This window comes from Vigna unguiculata, chromosome 4 (assembly GCF_037176805.1).
Source record: "Vigna unguiculata cultivar grain cowpea cultivar isolate G323 ecotype 2 chromosome 4, ASM3717680v1, whole genome shotgun sequence".
Classification (NCBI taxonomy): Eukaryota; Viridiplantae; Streptophyta; class Magnoliopsida; order Fabales; family Fabaceae; genus Vigna; species Vigna unguiculata.
The window spans coordinates 21,012,515-21,032,305 of NC_140795.1; the positions used below are offsets into that span (position 1 = coordinate 21,012,515).

The 19,791-nt window shown below is 42.1% G+C and overlaps 1 pseudogene; it reads right to left on the reverse strand.

Moving 5' to 3' along the window:
• Window positions 1–540: 540 nt before the first annotated feature.
• On the reverse strand, window positions 541–1,332 carry LOC146886926 (uncharacterized; annotated as a pseudogene).
• Between the last annotated feature and the right edge of the window lie 18,459 nt (window positions 1,333–19,791).

Here is a 19,791-nt window from a genome sequence, read left to right on the forward strand (position 1 = left end):
ATCTTTTATAAATAATTTATAAAGATTCACTGTCTTTTAACCGGCTGTTCTTCTTTGTCAACGCTACTAAGGACCTATGGGTTAGCCTACCCTATGTATTGTATAGTAGGGTATAGTATAGTAAGCGAGCGAGTTAGCGAAGACGCTTAGGCTAATAGATAAGAGAGCGTTAGTGCGTAGCCTTCATTCTACTACGCTACACAAAGGTTACGAAGTCACTTAGCTCGACGTTAGGAGAGTCAAGGGGGAAGGCCAAACCTACAAGAACCGTTGTTCGCTGACTTTCTAAGGAAGGTCTAACCCTTAACTCCCCTACTGAAAAGGGGCACAAAGCCACTTTGCACCATTGATAGACTACTAAAGATTCAATTCATTCAAAAGGCCCTACTTAGTTTCGCAAGCCTTTGTCATTGTCAGTCAACTAAGTAGGGCCTGAGGCCCCCTGCGAATCCGTAAATCTTAGGAGCATGCCGCAACACAACAAAAGGATGGTCCCCTATGCATTTCTTTCCAGAAGGGAAAAAAAAACAAGTACCCCTATCATGGTGAACCTCTCCTTGTGATCGGGATGAGGTAGATGCCTCCTAGTTGGGGGGCAAATCGAATCGAAGTTTCCTTAGGTAGCCACTGACCTATAGTTATCCTTAAACTTCCGTGCTTGGTGGAGAAGAAGCGAACAAAGGTACACTCGCTTGCTGTCTTGTTCTCTACCATGAACTGGGATCGCTCGCCACCTAGGTCAGATTGGAGCAAGAATTTTTGAGAACATATTACCCATATTCGGGGATAAGGCCCGGAACGACCTCTCGATCTACTTACTGCAGCCTAGGAATAAAAACGTCGTCTAGGCGTTCCTTGTTGCTACGATCTCCCCAACGCCTAGGACGTTGTCTGGGCCAAGAGCCATAGTTAATTGTTGTTTCCATTTGGTTTGGTTGCTTGTTTTTTTCTTGTTGTTGATACCGGCAAGACCAGCCAGATGATGTCTGCTAGTTGGTAGTGAGAGGACTCGTAGTACCTGCATACCCAAAAGAAAAGGAGGCGCTGATTCAATTAAAAAACATTCATTTGATTGATTTTATTTCTTACTCTCCTTTAGCAGCGGGAAAGGAGTCTATCTATCTGCCTAGCTTTGGTAGATTTCCCCCAACGCCATAGAAATCCCACGAATCCCTTGGTAGATAAGTCCGACGACTCAGCAGCAATGCGGAATGGAGTTTCTCGTCTGGTGGATCTGATTAGGGGGCAATACATACCAAAAGGTGCTTTAGTGATCTTTGATGGTCTGAACAAGGAACTCTGTGTGGGGATCCATCTTGTTGTTATTCGCATTGTTCACCTTGGTCGGAAATCTGGGTGGTTGTTCTGCGCTTTCTATTTTAAGCAAGCAGCTTCATCCTTGATGATGGCCTATGGTGGTTGTTCTGCGCTTTCTACTTTGTCGAGCCCTGCTTTGGTCTCTGGTTTGATGGTTGCACGTGCTAAAAATCTGGTACATTCCGTTTTGTTTCCCATCCCAGTCTTTCGCGACACTTTAGGTTTACTTCTTTTGTTAGGTCTCGACTTCTCCGCTATGATCTTCCGAGTAGTTCATATAGGAGCTATAGTCGTATCATTCCTATTCGTTGTTATGATGTTCCATATTCAAATAGCAGAGATTCACGAAGAAGTATTGCGCTATTTACCAGTGAGTGGTATTATTGGACCGATCCTTTGGTGGGAAATGTTCTTCATTTTAGATAATGAAACCATTCCATTACTACCAACCCAAATAAATACGACCTCTCTTATATATAGGGTTTATGTCAGAAAGGTACGAAGTTGGACTAATTTGGAAACATTGGGCAATTTACTTTATACCTACTATTTCGTCTAGTTTTTGGTTCCTAGTCTAATTTTGTTAGTTGCCATGATAGGGGCTATAGTACTTACTATGCATAGGACTACTTAGGTAAAAAGACAAGATGTTTTCCGACGAAATGCTATTGATTTTAGGAGGACTATAATGAGGAGGACGACAGACCCACTCACGATCGACTAAAAGGAAAGTCGCTCGGAGATATTGGTTCAAATCCAATTCGTGAGAAGAATCCAAGTGAGATAGGCCTATATGCTGGAGGCTCTATCATACATCAATTATAAGTTCAAGATGGGCATCCCCATAAAGTCGTTCCCTTCCCAACTATAGCTGAACTTGCCCGAAGGAAATGTTGGATCTTCTTGCCGGGAAAGAGTTTGTTTGGTTACCATAAGCGGAAGTGCAACCCTTATATCTCCGATATATAGGATAGAAAGAATGTCAGTTTAAAATCCATTTTGGTAGATAGTATGGCTTGATAATGTCAAGTTAAGGCTATCGCGAAGTAAACACAGAATTTGTCTCAGCCTTTACTATGGAATCATATTTCCTTTTTCAAGAAGAAAGTCAGTTCTTTCATACTAGCTATTTTTAGCCGCCCTATTTCCATTTCATTAAATGAAAGGGCTATCAGAGGTTAAATTCCTTTATCTTCTCTGGGTTGGGATTTATCATAGCGGTGCTGTAGGCCGGGGCTTTCCCCTTCGGATAAGAAAGCACTAACCATAGATAGAAAAATAAAAATTAGAATGAGGATTTCAATTCCCCTCGGTAAAATGTGGTTATAGTGATTAGGAGGGATTCGATCTTAGGCGCTAAAGCCTTTCTTTGAACCTTAGACTCATCTCTCAATCCACTTCATGTACGTGTTTTGAATTTTCTCCGGATTCAAAAGCAAAGAAAAAGACGTCCCCTAAAGATAAACATAAAGAAGCGCGGCAAAAGGCTCTACAAATACTCACTAATTAGATAGGATAGGCCCAATCCCTTGACTTTAAGTTCCTTTCTATGTTCTCTTTCGCGTAGACTAGAATTAGAGAAAGATTCAATCTCTTAACATCTCAAGTTCCGTGCCAACAAATAAAAGAAAGCAGGAGAAGGGAGCTCCATAGTATAAGGGTGTAGGCTAATTCATTGTCTAGGTAGCTTTTCTTGAAAGACTAATATTTTGTAAATACAATCAGTCCATCGATAGGCCCTTCTTGTCTTAATGATAACTCTGTCAAAGGGCTTTCTCTAAATGTCCGCAAGCCTTCTTTCTATAGACAGAATACCTCCTTCTGGCGATTTCGGGGAGAGGAAGTCAAACTAAAACTCCCATGAAGGCGGACTCCCCGGGCCCTCTTCTCTAATCAATTAGCAAAAGTAATAATGTAGTATATGATCACCGAAACTATCTTAAAGCAAGGGAAAGGCACCCTCGCCTTAACGAAAGGGAACTCTTCTAATAATAAGCTAGGGAATGGAAAGCTATTCAAGTCAATACCCCCATAGCTATATTTAGGTTAGGATCGGTACTCGCCTCTGGCCTTGTGATGAAGGATTGACCCCAACCAAGGATGAAGGCACATGCTTAAGAAGACTAAGCATGTTTAGAAAGGAAGTTCACTAATCCTTCATCCCTTTCATTTGTGTTTGTTATTTTTGATTCCCTAAGTTGACTTAGTTGAATCAACTTTAGTTGACTTGTTGACCTTTGACTAGGTTTGACTTGTTGACTATAGTTGACTTGACTTAAGCCCACATGCTAATCTATGTTTATTTGCTTTGTAGGTTAATTAGGAGTAAGAAAGCAATGCTAGGTGGCGCATGGTGATTGGGGAGCATAAATGATGTAGAGGAGAGAGTAAAGCAAAGGCATAAAGGATAAAGTGAAAGGCATGAAGCAAGTGTACCTATGTACCTTTTGTCTCCTTTGTTTTTAGCACACTTTAGCCACTTTTTAGAGACATATGAGACACATTCTTTGTCTCCTTTTGTGCTAGAACGAAATTAGCCTTGCACACACCATAGTTAGCTCTTTTGTCTCTCATTTTTTGTAACCTTATTTGACCTAGTTTCTAGAAGCTAGGGTTAGGTTTTTGTAGAGACATCCTTAGGTATCTTTTATTTGCTTAGAGGCCCATAAACTCTTTTATATAAGGGGTGCTCCTAGACATGTAAAAGGGTTGAACATTTTGAAGTAAAAACACTCTTGTGTCAACCATTTGTGAGAGTTTCCTCCCTTGGGAGTGAAACTTTTAAGCCTTATCTTGCATAGCAAGTGGCGGCACACATCCACTCATCTTCAAGGTTGCCATGGCTTCTAGCCTAGCCTTGTAGTGGCGTGCTTCTCACATTTTTACCATTCCTTTCCTTTCCATTTTATGTTTTCTTCTTCCTTTAATTGTTCTTGGTTTTCTATGATTTATGTGCTTTCCATTTCCTTTTTGTTTTGAATCAATCCATCATCTTCTTCCCTTGAGCTTTGTGAAAGGAACCTTCACATCTAGATAGCTTGCTATCTTAATGTCCAGTGGGGATTTCGCTTAGCTTTCTTAATCAACTCACACCATATTCAATAATCATAAAAAGGAACAAGATAATCCTTCTCATGTCTAAAGGAGGAGACCCAATATTTCTTTTATCTAAATCTATCCGGTGGAGCGGAGCCATAGCCCTTGAAAGGAGGACCTGAGGATAGAGACCTCTACCCTCACTCGATAGCAGAAGGACCCATAGCCTTCTCTTTTAGAGGGAAAGCTAAGCACCAACGAATAGCCTGCTTCCCCAACCCATCGATGAACACTTCAGCATCGTACTCGGGGTTTCCGCATCTTCAGCTACAGACTCTTATTCCTTCCATGTATATCTTCTGTCCGGGCAGTTGCCCTTTTTTCTTCTATAGTCAAGTCGGCCTTTTCCTCTGCTTTGAGGGTGCGTCTACGTGAATGCATATCTAGACATGGTGTCTTTCCCCCGAAACCTACCTTTAAATAAAGGAATAGTTGGATTGCCCTTCCTTTTTTGAAGGGAGTGGATCCTTTCCACAAATATAACTCTCGGTCTTCTTTTTGGTTCAGCTACTTAGCTTGAGTAAGACTGAATTTCTGGGTTAAGATTACGTTCTCCTAGAGGGTCGTCCCTTCTTCCCTGATAGATAGCGCTAGTACAGAGATTAGGCTCTCCTACCTACATAGAAAGCAACCTTCCCTTAGATTATATCCCAGCCTGGTCAATAAGAAATGGATTACCATCCTACTAGAAGAAATAAAAAGAATAGACTGATTCCAGGATCTCTTCTTGGCGAATTTCTCCGCTTAGGATTAACGGGACCATAGACTACGGAAGTAGCGCTTTCTACGGGTAGATTAGCATACCCGATCAAGTCTGGGGTTGGGATACTTGGTTCCAGTGCTACGAACCAGAAGTTGCTCGATAGGAACGGCTTCTTTATCAAAAAGAGAAATGATATTTCATAATAGAGGAAAGATGGTAGCCTAGTTTGGATTCATGGTATGCCACAAGGCTATCCGAGTTCACAGATGTCCCTACTTATCTCTCTTTTCAGAAGGATTGGGTGCTCATAACACGGGATATCCACAAGAAAAGTCAGAAGGAACTATAGTTGCTAGAATGCAATTTAACTAAACCTCCAACTCTGGTCTTTTCTTTTGTTCAGGGAGAAACTTGATATCTTAGTTCGGACTAAACAAGATAGGCTGGTTAGGTAAATACTGCTTATAGAGAGGTCGTTACAAAAAGAATTTAGTGATTGACCTAAGACTTGAATTAAGGTTCTGCTTATTTAGAGGGAAGCAAGCGCACCAAGCTAAGCAATCCCCGCGAATAATATTTTCTTATTACCAAAGTAGTCCCGCCTGTCTATGTCTATAAAGACAGATAAAGCGCTCTTTCACCTAATCCCAGGGATAAGCGGTAGGTCTAAGAGAGCAAGGTCAGTCAAGCTATAAATCGTGCAAAGCTTTGGTTTCGAACTGCCCAGGGGTCAGGTCAAGCAGGACAGGAAAGTACGGTGCAAATGTCTTTTACAGGGTCTTCCCCTTCTTGCGCATCAACTTTCGAATCTAAAGTTGGTGCCACTTTCTCCATGAATGAATAAGGCTTCTATTGCAAAGCTGGCATGGCCTTTGTTACAAGAGTCGAACTGGGTTCGGGTCATTACGGCCAAGTATGGCAGCATCCTCCTCGTACACATGGCGGAGCATTTTATTTTGGTACAAAGCCCCGGAGGAGGGACTGATATGGAGGATTGGTAACGGTAAGGCAACTTCCTTTTTGTTTGAAGGATAAATGGCTCGAAGATGCTCCTTTGGCTTCCTATGTGGTCCGTCCTTTGGATCAAGCGGAACCGGGGAAAACCATTCACGACTACTGGCTTCAAACCAATGACTAGGACTGGGGGGTGCTTCGGCAATATTTGCCAGACGCAACCCTGCCGAAGCTTAGTGGCATTTTGTCCACAGTGAAACTCAAGACAAACTTCTGTGGAAGTACTCGTCTAAAGTGGAGTTTTCCATTAAGTCTACTCTCAGCTTCTGCAAGGAGCGGGGTTTGCTGTGGACAAAGGTTGTCAAGCAAGCTAGCTCGATTGAGATAGATGATAAAAATCCTGTTGAGAGTTAGCGATCGGAAGACTTTCAGCAAGGCGAGTCTAAGAAGAATAAAAAGACAGCAGGTGAGTTTATCGCTTGTCTACGAGTAGGTTGCAAGTAGGGAATTCTTCTTATTGAGGACTGCTTTTGTTCTTACGGGACCAAAGGTTGTAACTCACAGATCACTTGAAGGTTTCGGATGGCTGGTATCGACTGTTCTTCTGTCGCTTTCCAGGGGCAGAGCAGGGGACCTGCAAAAGACACTCTGATGCCTAAGTCAGCACTGGTGATGCTAGAGTATCAGAATAATTTAATGCATAATCAATGCATGGAACAGTGTGCTATTTATACTATTTTACCTGTCGGTCCTACCTGGAATGGGCTTTCTGGCCCAATCATCCCCTTTTCGGCTATTCTTGGATCCATTGTTTTAGGGAGGAAATTACCAAAGGATCCTTCAAGGGTTTACGGTATTCGGTACTCGGTCATGAGGATCTTTGGGGTTTCAGGTTGACTGGAGTGGTTGTGTCGCGGATCTGGGCTATTTGGTGGAAAGATATCTGTAATGTGGGGTATGCGGTCCGTAACGCGGGGTGGGCGGCCACCAGGGTGGTCGCCGAGGGCCGCGTATCTTGTGAGGTTTCCTTCTGTGAATATGCGGTCTCCAATTCTGCTGAGGGCCGTGCTCTAGGGAGGGCGTTTGGTGTAGCGTATGCGGTTGGTGTGACCTGGGTTGAGTAAACGGCCGCAAGACTTTGAGTAAGCGGCCACGAGGCTTTGCTGGGGGTTCGTATACTAGGGGTTGGGACCTTCCATGGCGTAATGTGATGTGGGCGGTCATCAGGCTTGTTGGGTGTTTCCTGAGCCGGGGGGGCTTTGGTATGCGGTTGGCGGATGTGTTTGGTGCCGCGTACCTAGGCTGGGACATCAGCCTCCCAGTTTTAAGGAGATATTGACGTAAGGACTTACCGGTGTTGTGTTATTTTGCAATTTTCATTTGTGGGTTAAGGTCGCGTGCCCTACGGCTATACCAGCCTCCCAGTCTTGAAGAAACGGAGTGATGTAAAGACTTACTGGATGGCGGTGGGGGGGCTTTGTTGTGGAGAGGCTGCTATGTATGTGCCAGTTTGGGTGATTTCCAGGGTTGAGTAGGAGTTCGTAGGTGGCTGTCAGAAGGTGCTACAGGGGTGTCAGGGTGCATTGAATTGATGCGACGTTTGGGTTGTACTGTTTTGCACCAGGGTGCGTTTTTCGAAGGGGTTTGGGCCTTGGGCTTGCACTGTTTGGTGTGGGATGTGAAAGGGTGCATGTTTGGTATTTAAGGCTCGTGGGTGGTGGTTGGGTCATACTTGAGTTGTGCTCTTGAATTTGCGAAGAGAGAAAGCGGTTGGGGATTAAGGATAGTTGCGTGAATTGGCCGTGTTGTTTCTTGTGAAGGTATGTCGTCCTCTTCTCATGGTTCTAATTCCGGGGAGTCTGACGCGAGTTATGGAGAATTAAGGTTGGAGTTTCTCAGTAGCTCGTCTGAGTCATTGCGAGTTGAGGTGGAGCGGGAGGTGCGGGAGGATCCGCCTAGCGAGCATGTCGAGTCCCTATGGCCGAAGCGGAACGGGTATATTTGGGTGGCCGAAGGTGTGAGAAATTGCTACTCGAAGTATAGATGGTCTCGACTGCTTAAATCTTGGTTAAATAGCATATACCTTTTTGAGAGGGGTTTTGATTCGGACACGATGAGAGTGGAGCGGGTGAGTGCCGTGGAGTGTGTATGTCATGGCAGAGAGGGGGCTACTGCTGACTTCTTTTACATGTATTCATGTATGTTTGTGAAGTTGCACGTCCGGCTTCCGTTTGACAACTTCACGATGGGTGTCATTAGGTTGTTGAACGTGGCGCCTACCCAGTTGCATCCGAACAGCTGGGGTAGTTTGCAAGCATTCAGACTTTTGTGTATGGTGCTTGGGTTGGAGGCGACCGCCGAGAGCTTTTTGTACTTTTATGTGACGAGGCCGAGGGATCCGTGCAGTTGGGTGTCGCTGGTCGGTAGACCAAGGAGTTGCGTGTTGAATGGGTTCACCCAATCTTTCAAGAATTTTAAAGATGGGTTTTTCCGTGTGAGTATGGAGGCAGGGAATGAGCCGTGGTATTTGGATGAGGCGGGTGTGGCGAGGTTTCCGCTGTATTGGACGAGTTCGCCTACCAAGTGGGAGTTGGTGTCTAAAGATACGTTGGATGTAGCTGATGAGTCATTATTTTCTTCTATTCCACTAGCTTTTGTGCACCCATTAGACAGTTGATTAGTGCTTAATTGTTCATCATTAGAGTGTTTTTCATCTGTTGGGCTTTATTGGGCCATTGTTCCGAATTTGGACTAATTTCACATTATTTGGCCTAATTTTTGTTTTTAATTATTTTTAGGTATTTGGGTGAAGCAATTTTGGAGCTTGGACATTAATATTTAGTTGAAGAAACTTTCCACATCATTGCCACATCATTTCCATGTCATTTCCACGTCAGCAAAGTCAATGGGTCAACATTTGAGGCCCAGAGTGGCATTTTTGTAATTCTGCGGCTCATAATGGCAGTTTTGTAATTCTGAGTGGCATGGGTGATATCACCACGAATTAGGTCTGCATGAGGAGGAGGCAGCCGCTCCATCATCTTCAACCTCTCTTCAAAACCTCCATTTTCGTTCTCCAAGCTTCCATGGACGTCCCCCTTGCGGTTTTTCACGTTTTTGGCTCATTTTTACCATTTTTATGCATATTTGACAGCACCCATTGAGGGTTTTACGTTTGGAATTCGTTTTCTTGCTTGGGCAGTTCGTTTTGTGGGTTTTATTGACTTGGAACAATACCCATTCATGGGGTTTTCGCATTTATATATGATATCACCGTTTTGCATTCCATTTAAGCTTTGAAATCTCAATTTTTGCTCTTAAATTGCGTTTTCAGATTTGATAAGTTAGGGTTCTTGGTTCTGATTTTTGTGATTTCAGTTTTGAAGTGTTTAATTACTCATTTCCATGTCTAGCTAAATTCGTGTATTGACTCCTTGATGAAAAATGCAATGAAGCTTTGAGGTTGTGCTTGTTTTGTGAAATCTGCCATGTTTTGTTCTGAATTCGTGGAATGCATGTGGTGAATCTGTCAATGCTTAATTTACAGAGTAATTGCATGTGTTTTGTTTAAGATATGTTCATGCTTAATGTATGTAGCTTGGCTGTCACGAATTTAAGGATGTGTGCATTGCTTAATTGCATAATGAAGCTAGATTGTAATTTTCGCTTAGTGAATTATTATCTAGTGGATTAAGACAAGGCAGGGTTAGTGTTAATTTGGTGGCCTATGATAAGTGAAATTGCGTTTGAATCAGGGATGTCAATACGGTTTTAGTCTCTGTAGCATTGATATCGTTGTCGTTAGGCGATCAAATTACCACTACTTTAGCAACTTCAGTATTGCCAGTTTGTAGTGAAGAAAATAGTTAGGGTTAAGATAACCCTGAGTCGTCTCACAATGAATACGGAATTGATCTCAAATATTTGATTCTTAAAAATGCAATTAAAACTAGCAATTATAAAAATAGGGGGTTTTGATATGCAAAGAAAATGACACGGAAGATTGTAAACACAGTAATAGTAAATAGGTCAATTCCACTGCTTTTTCTAAATAAGATTCTTCATTGGTTATCTAGAGATTATTGTTAAATTAATTATTGTTGTTGATTTACAAATCAATCAATGTAAAGACTCAATTCATTTGTTGGCATCCTCACTTTTAATCAAAGTACAGTCTCAATTAAAAGTGAGAATTGTTAGATTATCCATAGTAAATTCAATCAAAGTACAGTCTCAATTAATTTTACTATGCCTAATCATGTTTATTCCTTTGTTTCTTTACCAGATAGAAAACTTAATTAATCAAAGTAAAGTCTTGACTAATTTTAGTTAAAGTAATTACCTCTAATCAAATTAAAGTCTCAATTATTGGCAAAAACTTATTTAATCAAATGAAAGTTTCTAAACAAAATCAAAGTAGAGTCTCAATTTAATTTAAAAACCTTTTAACTCATATGATTAGCATGTATGTAGATTTAAAATCATTATTTTCTATTCGATTAAGAAGTAAAGGACATAGATAAACAAAAACCACAACAATAATCAAAATAACAAAACTTATAAATTTATCTAACCTCAGAATCCATTTAAGAAATTACAGTGGAATCAACCCTAAAAGCTTAGCCCTCCATGGCTTTGATGGAATACATGATGATATGAAGGAAAGAAAATAAAAGAAAGAATGAGAGATGTGGTGGAGACGGTATTTGCCAAAACCAGAGAGTTCTAAGTGTCTAAGCTGTAAGCTGTCAGTCGTCAGTCCTCTCTTCTGCTCCCTTAAGTCTCTTTATATAGGCTTCCACTGGACTTTGGGCTTTATCTGTCAGTTGCTAAAATCTTTTATTTTTATTTAATTAATTAGCAACTTAATTCCTGTCCAATTTCCAATTCTGCCCTTGTCATTTAAGCATTTTTACAAAATTGACCAGAATTTGACCAGAGTTTGACCAGTTTGACCAGAGTTTACCAGAGTTGACCAGTTTTGACCATTTCAGTATCCATTGAGAGACTGCCACGTGTCAGCTCTTCCAAATCAGATTTCTCTCCTTCCTTAGGGTTTGTTCCTCCTTTGACGGCTGAAAACGTGATGGTGGCAGTTGCCGTTTTCCGGCGTGGTGGCACGACGCGGTGGTGCTGCTGCAGTGGTGGCTGACGCGCTCGCGGGAAGAAGAACTCGCGGTGGTGGTGTTCGGAAACGTTGCTGGTCACAGTTGGTGCTGCTGCGAGCAGTGGCTACCATGGCTGCTTGTTCGAGATGCAGGTTTTCGTTGACGATGACGCAATTTCAAGAGATGCGCGAGGTGCAGAGAACGTGAAGATCTCGCGGTGGCCGTGAATCTGAAGGTGGACTCGAGGTTTCAGATCTTCTCTTCTCCGGCGTGGTATGCAATGGCGGCAGCGGGACTCACGGTGGTTGCAGCTTCTCTTCTCCTCTGGTGGTGCGTGGTTGCTGGTTGGTTCGTCGTGGCTGAAAACGGCGGCGTGAAGGCGAGAAGATGGTGGTGGCGCGCGGAGGTTGTTGCTATTCTGGTTGTTGATGCCGCTGGTTTTGCTCCTGCGTTTTCCGGCGTGAAGGTGGTGACGGAACAGTGGCGGCACTGCTGCAGCGGCCTGGTGCTGCAGAACAGGTGATGAACTGCGCGGCGAGTTGACAGTGGAAGGGGATGGAAGGGAAACTAGGGTTAGGGTTTCATGTGTGAGATGGAGGAGATGATGACGTGGCAGAATCTGAGTGGTCAATTTGGTGAGTGGAGGATTATGACACGTGGCGGCTTATGGTTGGCTAATTTTAAAAGGTGGGGATTACCACATGGCATGATCTGGTTGAGTGGAGTTTAAGTGGTAGGAGGGCTGCAACTTAGTGAAAACTGGGGGTGCAGAACAGGTTTTTGGTGGTCCACTTTGTAGGAGTGTGCAAATAAAATCTGGGGGTGCATTTAGCTCCTGATTTATTCTTTTTCAGAATTTCTTGATTTTGGACTTATTTTGTAACTTTGAATATTTCAAAATCACACTATTAATTGACCAAAAATAAATTCCAGCTGCATTAATAAATGTTAGAATATCCAATAATATTTTATGCAACTAAAATCAATTTTTACGCCACTTTTACCAAACTTACTCAATAAATCCAATAATCACAAATCCTAATTAAATCAATCTTTCAACACAGAAAATTCAATTAAATCCCCAAATTTAAATATTAAATGAGGGCAAAAATTTGAACTCATCAAGCATTTAAATTAATCTACTGATTAGAATTCCGAATCTGTCTGCCAACCCCCCCTGTGTTTTATTATTGTGTTCATCTGGAAAATTCGCTTTGAATGAATATATTGGTCGTTGGGAGACGACTTGGTTCACTTTCATGTACTGCATTTAATATGTTTTAAATTTGGTGGGGTACGACCTCTATCAAATTTGGCGCCGTTGCCGGGGACCAATCGTTTCGTTCATAGTAAAATTTCCAGTGTGTTTGTGTTTCATGTTTTGGTGTGTGTGTGTAGTTCAAGTGTGGTTGAGTTGGTATATGTTCATTGTGATGTTAATGTTGTGTTAAGTTCAGTGCCTGTTTCCATTCCTGTGTGTTTTTGTGTAGTGTAGTGAATAGTGTCGCGACGCGCATGAATAGTGTCATTTGTAGTAGTGAATAGTGTTTGAATAGTGTCCGAATCTGGCATTTAACTTCTGGATTTTTGTTTTGGTAGCTACGGAGCTTGTTTTGACTTGAAATTTTTTCCCCCACTTCTAAGACGTTGAACTTGATAGGAAAAATAGCTAGAGCAGTTGGTATGGTCTGAGTTAAGAGATTCAAAAAAATTTTGGACTCATTTTTAGTGAAACTTCAGAGGACCATAACTTTTGCTCTGGTTATCAGAATCACTATTATTTTATATGGATTTGGGGTAGAATTTGATTTCCCACTTTGTTATAACCCGCTTTGCCGGTTTGCAAACTCAGATTCTCCAGAAAATGCCATTTTCTACATTTCAGCAATGTTTTTTGTGATTTTTCTTCATTTTTTTTTACTTTTGAAAAATTGAAAAAAATACTTGTGCTTTGAGTTTTGATCTGATTTTTTTTGTGCTTCTGTTTGACCACTCAAAGGAATATCCTACCAATTTTCAAGTCATTTGAAGGTCGTTTGAGTATACTTGTAGTTATACCCTTTGTTATGCCAATATCACTACAATTAGTGCTTTTTGGTGCATGACTAGGGGAAACCCAAGTGAATTACAACCATTTGACCCTGAAATTGATAGGACATTCCACAGAGGAAGTAGGCATCCTAGGAATCCATCTTTGCATGCTGAATATTCAGTGACATTTCCTGATTCTTCTGATTCTCATCACATTCCTGACACTCCTCATTCTTTGCATTCTGAGCATACTGTATATTCTGAGCATTTTCATACTGATAACATGGCTCAACCTCCTCCACCTCATGAGAGAACCATGAGTGAGCTCACTGCACCAGAGTTCACTTATGATAGTTTATGCATACAATACCCTGAGGAGGAGGTTCCATATGTGCTGAAAGCTGGTTTAATACACTTGTTGCCAAAGTTCCATGGTCTTGCAGGTGAGGACCCGTGCAAACACTTGAAGCAGTTTCATGTCGTCTGTTCCACCATGAAGCCTGCAGATGTACAAGAGGACCATGTATACTTGAAGGCTTTCTCTCATTCTTTGGAGGGTAATGCGAAAGACTGGCTGTACTACCTAGCACCCAGGTCCATCACAAGCTGGGATGACCTGAAGAGATTGTTCCTTGCCAAGTTCTTTCCTGCTTCAAGGACAACAGCCATACGGAAGGAAATTTCTGGCATCAAGCAGCAATCTGGGGAGACCCTACCACACTTTAGAGAAAGCGTGATGCTCATGCAGCTGGTCCTTCCACATCTGGTGCGACTTCTACACCTTCCACCTCTACTGCTGCACCTTCCATACCTCTTCCTTTCCCTTTAAGAGCCATTCCAAGCAAAAAGATGGAAGAGGTTGATAGAGAGATCTTAGAAACTTTCAGGAAGGTGGAGGTGAACATACCTCTGTTGGATGCCATTAAACAGATTCCCAGCTATGCAAAGTTCTTGAAAGAACTATGCACGCACAAGAGGAGGCTAAAGGGAAATGAAAAGATCAGCATGGGCATAAACGTGTCAGCATTGATAGGTAAATCTGTTCCTCAGATTCTTGAGAAGTGCAAGGACCCAGGTACATTTTGTGTACCTTGCATCATAGGTAACAATAAATTTGAAAATGCAATGCTTGATCTTGGTGCTTCAATAAATGTAATGCCTCTGTCTATTTTTAAATCTCTTTCTCTTGGACCCCTGCAACCTACGGGTGTGGTGATTTAGTTGGCAAATAGAAGTGTTGCCCACCCCGCAGGTTTGGTTGATGATGTTTTGGTTTGTGTTGGTGAATTGATTTTCCCTGCTGATTTTTACATTCTTGACATGGAAGAGGGATTTTCACATGGTTCTGCACCAATCATTTTAGGCAGACCATTTTTGAAAACTGCACGAACCAAAATTGATGTCCATGCAGGTACTTTGTCCATGGAGTTTGATGATATTGTTGTGCGATTCAACATTCTGGATGCCATGAAACATCCTTCTGAGGATCATTCTGTTTTTCACGTGGATATTATTGATGATGCTGTTGATGGATTGATTTCTGATTTCCACTCTTTGCATGCATTAAAACATTCATCCGTGTCTGAGTTATCTGAATTTGCATGCATTGATGTTCTTGATTCTGATTCTGCTTTTGATTCTGATGATGCTGAATATGATGTGGATAATATTGAATCTAATGAGTTTGACTCTCTGGATGTTGTACCTATTCACTTTGATGTTATACAATCAGGTTGCACTAACCATGTTGCAGGAAGTACACATGCATTTGATTGTTATGCTCAGGTACAAGCTGTGGAACCCATTTCTCCCTCCCTTCTGGTTCCTGATATTCAGCCAGCATCCAGTACTCCAGAGTTAAAACCACTGCCAGACAACCTCAAGTATGTCTACTTAGAGGAGGAGGACAAACTGCTTGTCATCATTTCCACCTCCCTCACTGCTGAACAAGAGCAGAGGTTGTTGCAAGTTCTTAAGAAGCATAAGAAGGCAATTGAATGGACATTAGCTGACATCCCTGGTATTAGCCCATCAACATGCATGCACAGGATATTGTTGGAAGATGGAGCAAAGCTAGTGAGACAGCCACAGAGGCGACTCAACCCTGTCATCTCAGATGTTGTAAAGAAGGAGGTGACTAAGCTTCTACAAGCTGGGATCATCTACCCCATTTCTGACAGTCAGTGGGTTAGCCCCATCCATGTTGTTCCAAAGAAGACTGGCCTCACTGTAGTCAAGAACGAAAAAGAGGAGCTAATTCCAACAAGAGTGCAAAACAGTTGGAGGGTTTGCATTGACTATAGAAGGCTAAATCAAGAAACCAGAAAAGACCACTTCCCCCTGCCTTTTATTGATCAGATGCTTGAGCGCTTGGCAGGTAAGTCCCACTATTGCTTTCTTGATGGGTTTTCTGGTTATTTTCAAATTCACATTGCACCTGAGGACCAAGAGAAAACCACATTCACCTGCCCCTTTGGCACTTTTGCCTATAGGAGGATGCCGTTTGGCCTATGCAATGCCCCTGACACATTCCAGCGGTGCATGCTAAGCATTTTTAGTGATTTTCTTGAAAAATGCATAGAGGTGTTTATGGACGACTTTACTGTATATGGGTCCTCATTTGATGCATGTTTGGATAGTTTGGACAGAGTTTTAAACAGGTGCATCCAATCTAACCTTGTTCTCAATTTTGAGAAATGTCATTTCATGGTAGAACAAGGCATAGTATTGGGGCACATAATTTCAAAAAAGGGCATTGAAGTTGACCCTGCCAAGATCTCAATTATTTCACAATTACCTTACCCCTCTTCTGTGCGAGAGGTTCATTCTTTTCTTGGCCATGCATGGTTTTACAGGCGCTTCATTCAAGACTTCAGTAAGAAAGCCCTCCCACTGTCCAACCTATTGCAAAAGGATGTTGACTTCATCTTTGATAAAGGATGCAAGGAGGCTTTTGATTGTCTCAAGAAGGCCCTGACCACAACTCCAATCATTCAGGCGCCCGACTGGACAGCCCCATTTGAGCTTATGTGTGATGCATCCAACTATGCATTAGGGGCTGTTCTAGCTCAAAGGATTGATAAGCAGCCAAGGGTAATCTACTACGCCTCCAGGACATTAGATGTTGCCCAATCAAATTACACCACAACAGAAAAAGAGCTCCTTGCGGTAGTTTTTGCACTTGAAAAGTTTCGATCTTATCTGCTTGGTTCTCCTGTTGTTGTGTTTACTGACCATGCAGCTCTTAAGTACCTGTTGAAGAAGGCAGAATCAAAACCTCGGCTAATAAGATGGATGCTCTGGCTCCAAGAATTTTGATTTGGAGATCCGTGATAGGAGCGGACAACAAAACCTGGTTGCAGACCCACCTAAGCAGGATTGAGAGGTCTACTGATGATGCTTCACCGATCCGGGATGACTTTCCCGATGAAAGTTTGTTGACACTCTCTACTTCTTCCTCACCTTGGTTTGCTAACATTGTTAATTATCTTGCTGCTTCTGTTTTTCCTCCCCTAGCATCTAGAGCTCAATGTGATAAACTCAAGAGTGATGCTAGGTATTACATTTGGGATGACCCCTATCTGTGGAAAATGTGCAGTGATCAGGTTACCAGGAGATGCATTCCGGACCATGAGATTGACTCGGTCCTCAAATTTTGTCATTCATCTGCACTTGGTGGTCACCTTGGCACACAAAGGACAACTCGTAAGGTGCTAGATTGTGGATTTTATTGGCCCACCATCTTCAAAGATGCGTGGAGGATTTGTAGCACATGTGAGGAATGCCAACGAGCAGGAGGAGCCATTTCTTGGAGACAACAGATGCCTCAACAACCCATGCTATTTTGTGAGGTGTTTGACGTCTGGGGTATAGATTTTATGGGCCCTTTCCCTGTCTCTTTTGGTTTCACTTACATCTTGCTTGCTGTTGATTATGTTTCAAAATGGGTGGAAGCCAAAGCCACTAGAACTAATGATGCTCGAGTTGTTGTGGATTTTGTTAGGTCTCACATATTTTGCAGGTTTGGAGTTCCTCGAGCTATTGTTAGTGACCAAGGCACCCATTTTTGCAACAGATCCTTGGGGGTTTTGCTTTAAAAGTATGGGGTTGTGCACAAACTTTCTACACCATATTACCCCCAAACTAATGGGCAAGCTGAGATCTCAAACAGAGAAATCAAGAGGATCTTGGAGAAGATTGTGCAGCCCAACAGGAAGGATTGGAGCAATAGACTTGAGGACGCTCTATGGGCTCACAGGACTGCTTACAAGGCACCTATAGGGATGTCTCCTTATCGGGTTGTCTTTGGTAAGCCATGCCACCTTCCAGTGGAGATAGAGCATCGAGCCTACTGGGCTGTCAAGTCATGCAACTTCTCTCTTGATCAAGCTGGGGAGGAAAGGAAGCTGCAGTTGAACGAGTTGGATGAGATCCATTTGGAGGCATATTAGAACTCTATGTTCTACAAGGAGAAGACCAAGAGATTCCATGATAGCTCCATTGCTAGAAAGGAATTTGTTGTTGGTCAGCAAGTTTTACTGTATAACTCCAGACTTGGACTCATGGCGGGTAAGTTGAGATCAAAGTGGATTGGTCCTTTTGTTGTCACTAATGTTTATCCTTATGGTGCAGTTGAAATCAAAAGCCATTCCACAGATAAGAGCTTCAAAGTGAATGGGCATCGTCTTAAGCCATTCCTCAACAATCCTGCCTTGGTGGATACTGTTGTGGAGGAAACTTCCCTGCTTGACCCCACTGCTGTTTCACCATGATTTAGGGAGTTTTCTTTCCCCTTCTTCTTTACTTTTATTGCACTTGTCCAGGTCTGTCTGTCTGTTGTTGTTTCTGTTTGTTTGTTTCATTATTGTTAATTTGTGTTAATTAGTGTGATGTTTTTGTTTTCTGTTTGGGACACTCACTTCACTTTTGGAGGATGAGTTGTTGGTTATTCTGTGAACTGTTATCCTTGCTTTGTCTTTGCATGTCAACTTGCTTTTGGAATTAGTTTACCCTGTGTAAGAATTTAAGCCACTCTCTGTTCTTTGATTGTGTGATATATGCCTCTTGAATGCTTGCACAGTGGCCTTGGCTTGACTCTTTCTGAATGCCTTTCTGATTCACATGCATGTTGGGATATGATTTAGGCAATTTTGTTTTGTGAGCCTACAACCAGATGAGCCTACCTTGAACTGTTTCCGTTGATACCCCTTTTTGAGCCTGCATACCCTTTCATTGTTTTACAGCTCATTACAAGCCCTTAGCCTGAAAAACCATGATTATTCCTACCTTAGGAAATTTTGGAGCTTTGGAATTGTTTTGGGAATGGGTGCTCAATTAAGTGTGGTCGCGCACAACAAGTGTGGTTGTGCGCGCACTTGTTGTTGGTTCTTGGAATTGCTCATTTGTACACCAAAGTGGGATTTCAAAATTTATTGTTTCTCTGCATGTTCTCTGTATAGGAAAAAAAAAGAGAAAAAGAAAAAAAAAAGAATAAAGAAAAGAAATAAAAAGGAGTTTGGATTTGAGCATTGTGTGAGAATCGAAGTTGGAAGTGTTGGTGTTTGGGATTACTTTCATGATTGATTGAGACTTATTCCCCACTGCTCCTCTATTTCCTTGGTTGCTTAGCTACTTATCCATATGTTCCACACCTTGTCCTCAGCCCCATTACAACCTTGAAAAGTCCTTCTGATCTTGACCTGCATGTGTTTCTGGTTTGGTTGTTCGTTCTAGAGGCTTGCCAAGTCTGTTTGATGTTTGTTTTTCAAGGGTGCTTTGAGAGTAAACAGTAGCCTAGAGATTTGAGTGATACAGTGCATATTTCGTGAGGTTATGTTGCTTTCAATTCTCTCCTTAAGCTGAACTGAGTACTTGACATGTTTTGAACTGCTTGGATGATGTTCACAGATACCTTGCAGCTTTGAATCCTTCTGTGTTAGATGTGTTTCCATTTGTCTGTGTCGAGTCCGTTTGTCATGTGTCTGTTTGTCTTGTGTCTTTTTGTCTCTCTTGTTATGTTTGTGATGTCCTTGCTTTGCTTTACTCTTTAATTTTGCCCAGGAGTGCAAAAGGGTAAGTGTGGTCGATTTTGATGAGTCATTATTTTCTTCTATTCCACTAGCCTTTGTGCACCCACTAGACAGTTGATTAGTGCTTAATTGTTCATCATTAGAGTGTTTTTCATCTGTTGGGCTTTATTGGGCCACTGTTCCGAATTTGGACTAATTTCACATTATTTGGCCTAATTTTTGTTTTTAATTATTTTTAGGTATTTGGGTGAAGCAATTTTGGAGCTTGGACATTAATATTTAGTTGAAGAAACTTTCCACATCATTGCCACATCATTGCCATGTCATTTCCACGTCAGCACAGTCAATGGGTCAACATTTGAGGCCCAGAGTGGCATTTTTGTAATTCTGCGGCTCATAATGGCAGTTTTGTAATTCTGAGTGGCATGGGTGATATCACCACGAATTAGGTCTGCATGAGGAGGAGGCAGCCACTCCATCATCTTCAACCTCTCTTCAAAACCTCCATTTTCGTTCTCCAAGCTTCCATGGACGTCCCCCTTGCGGTTTTTCA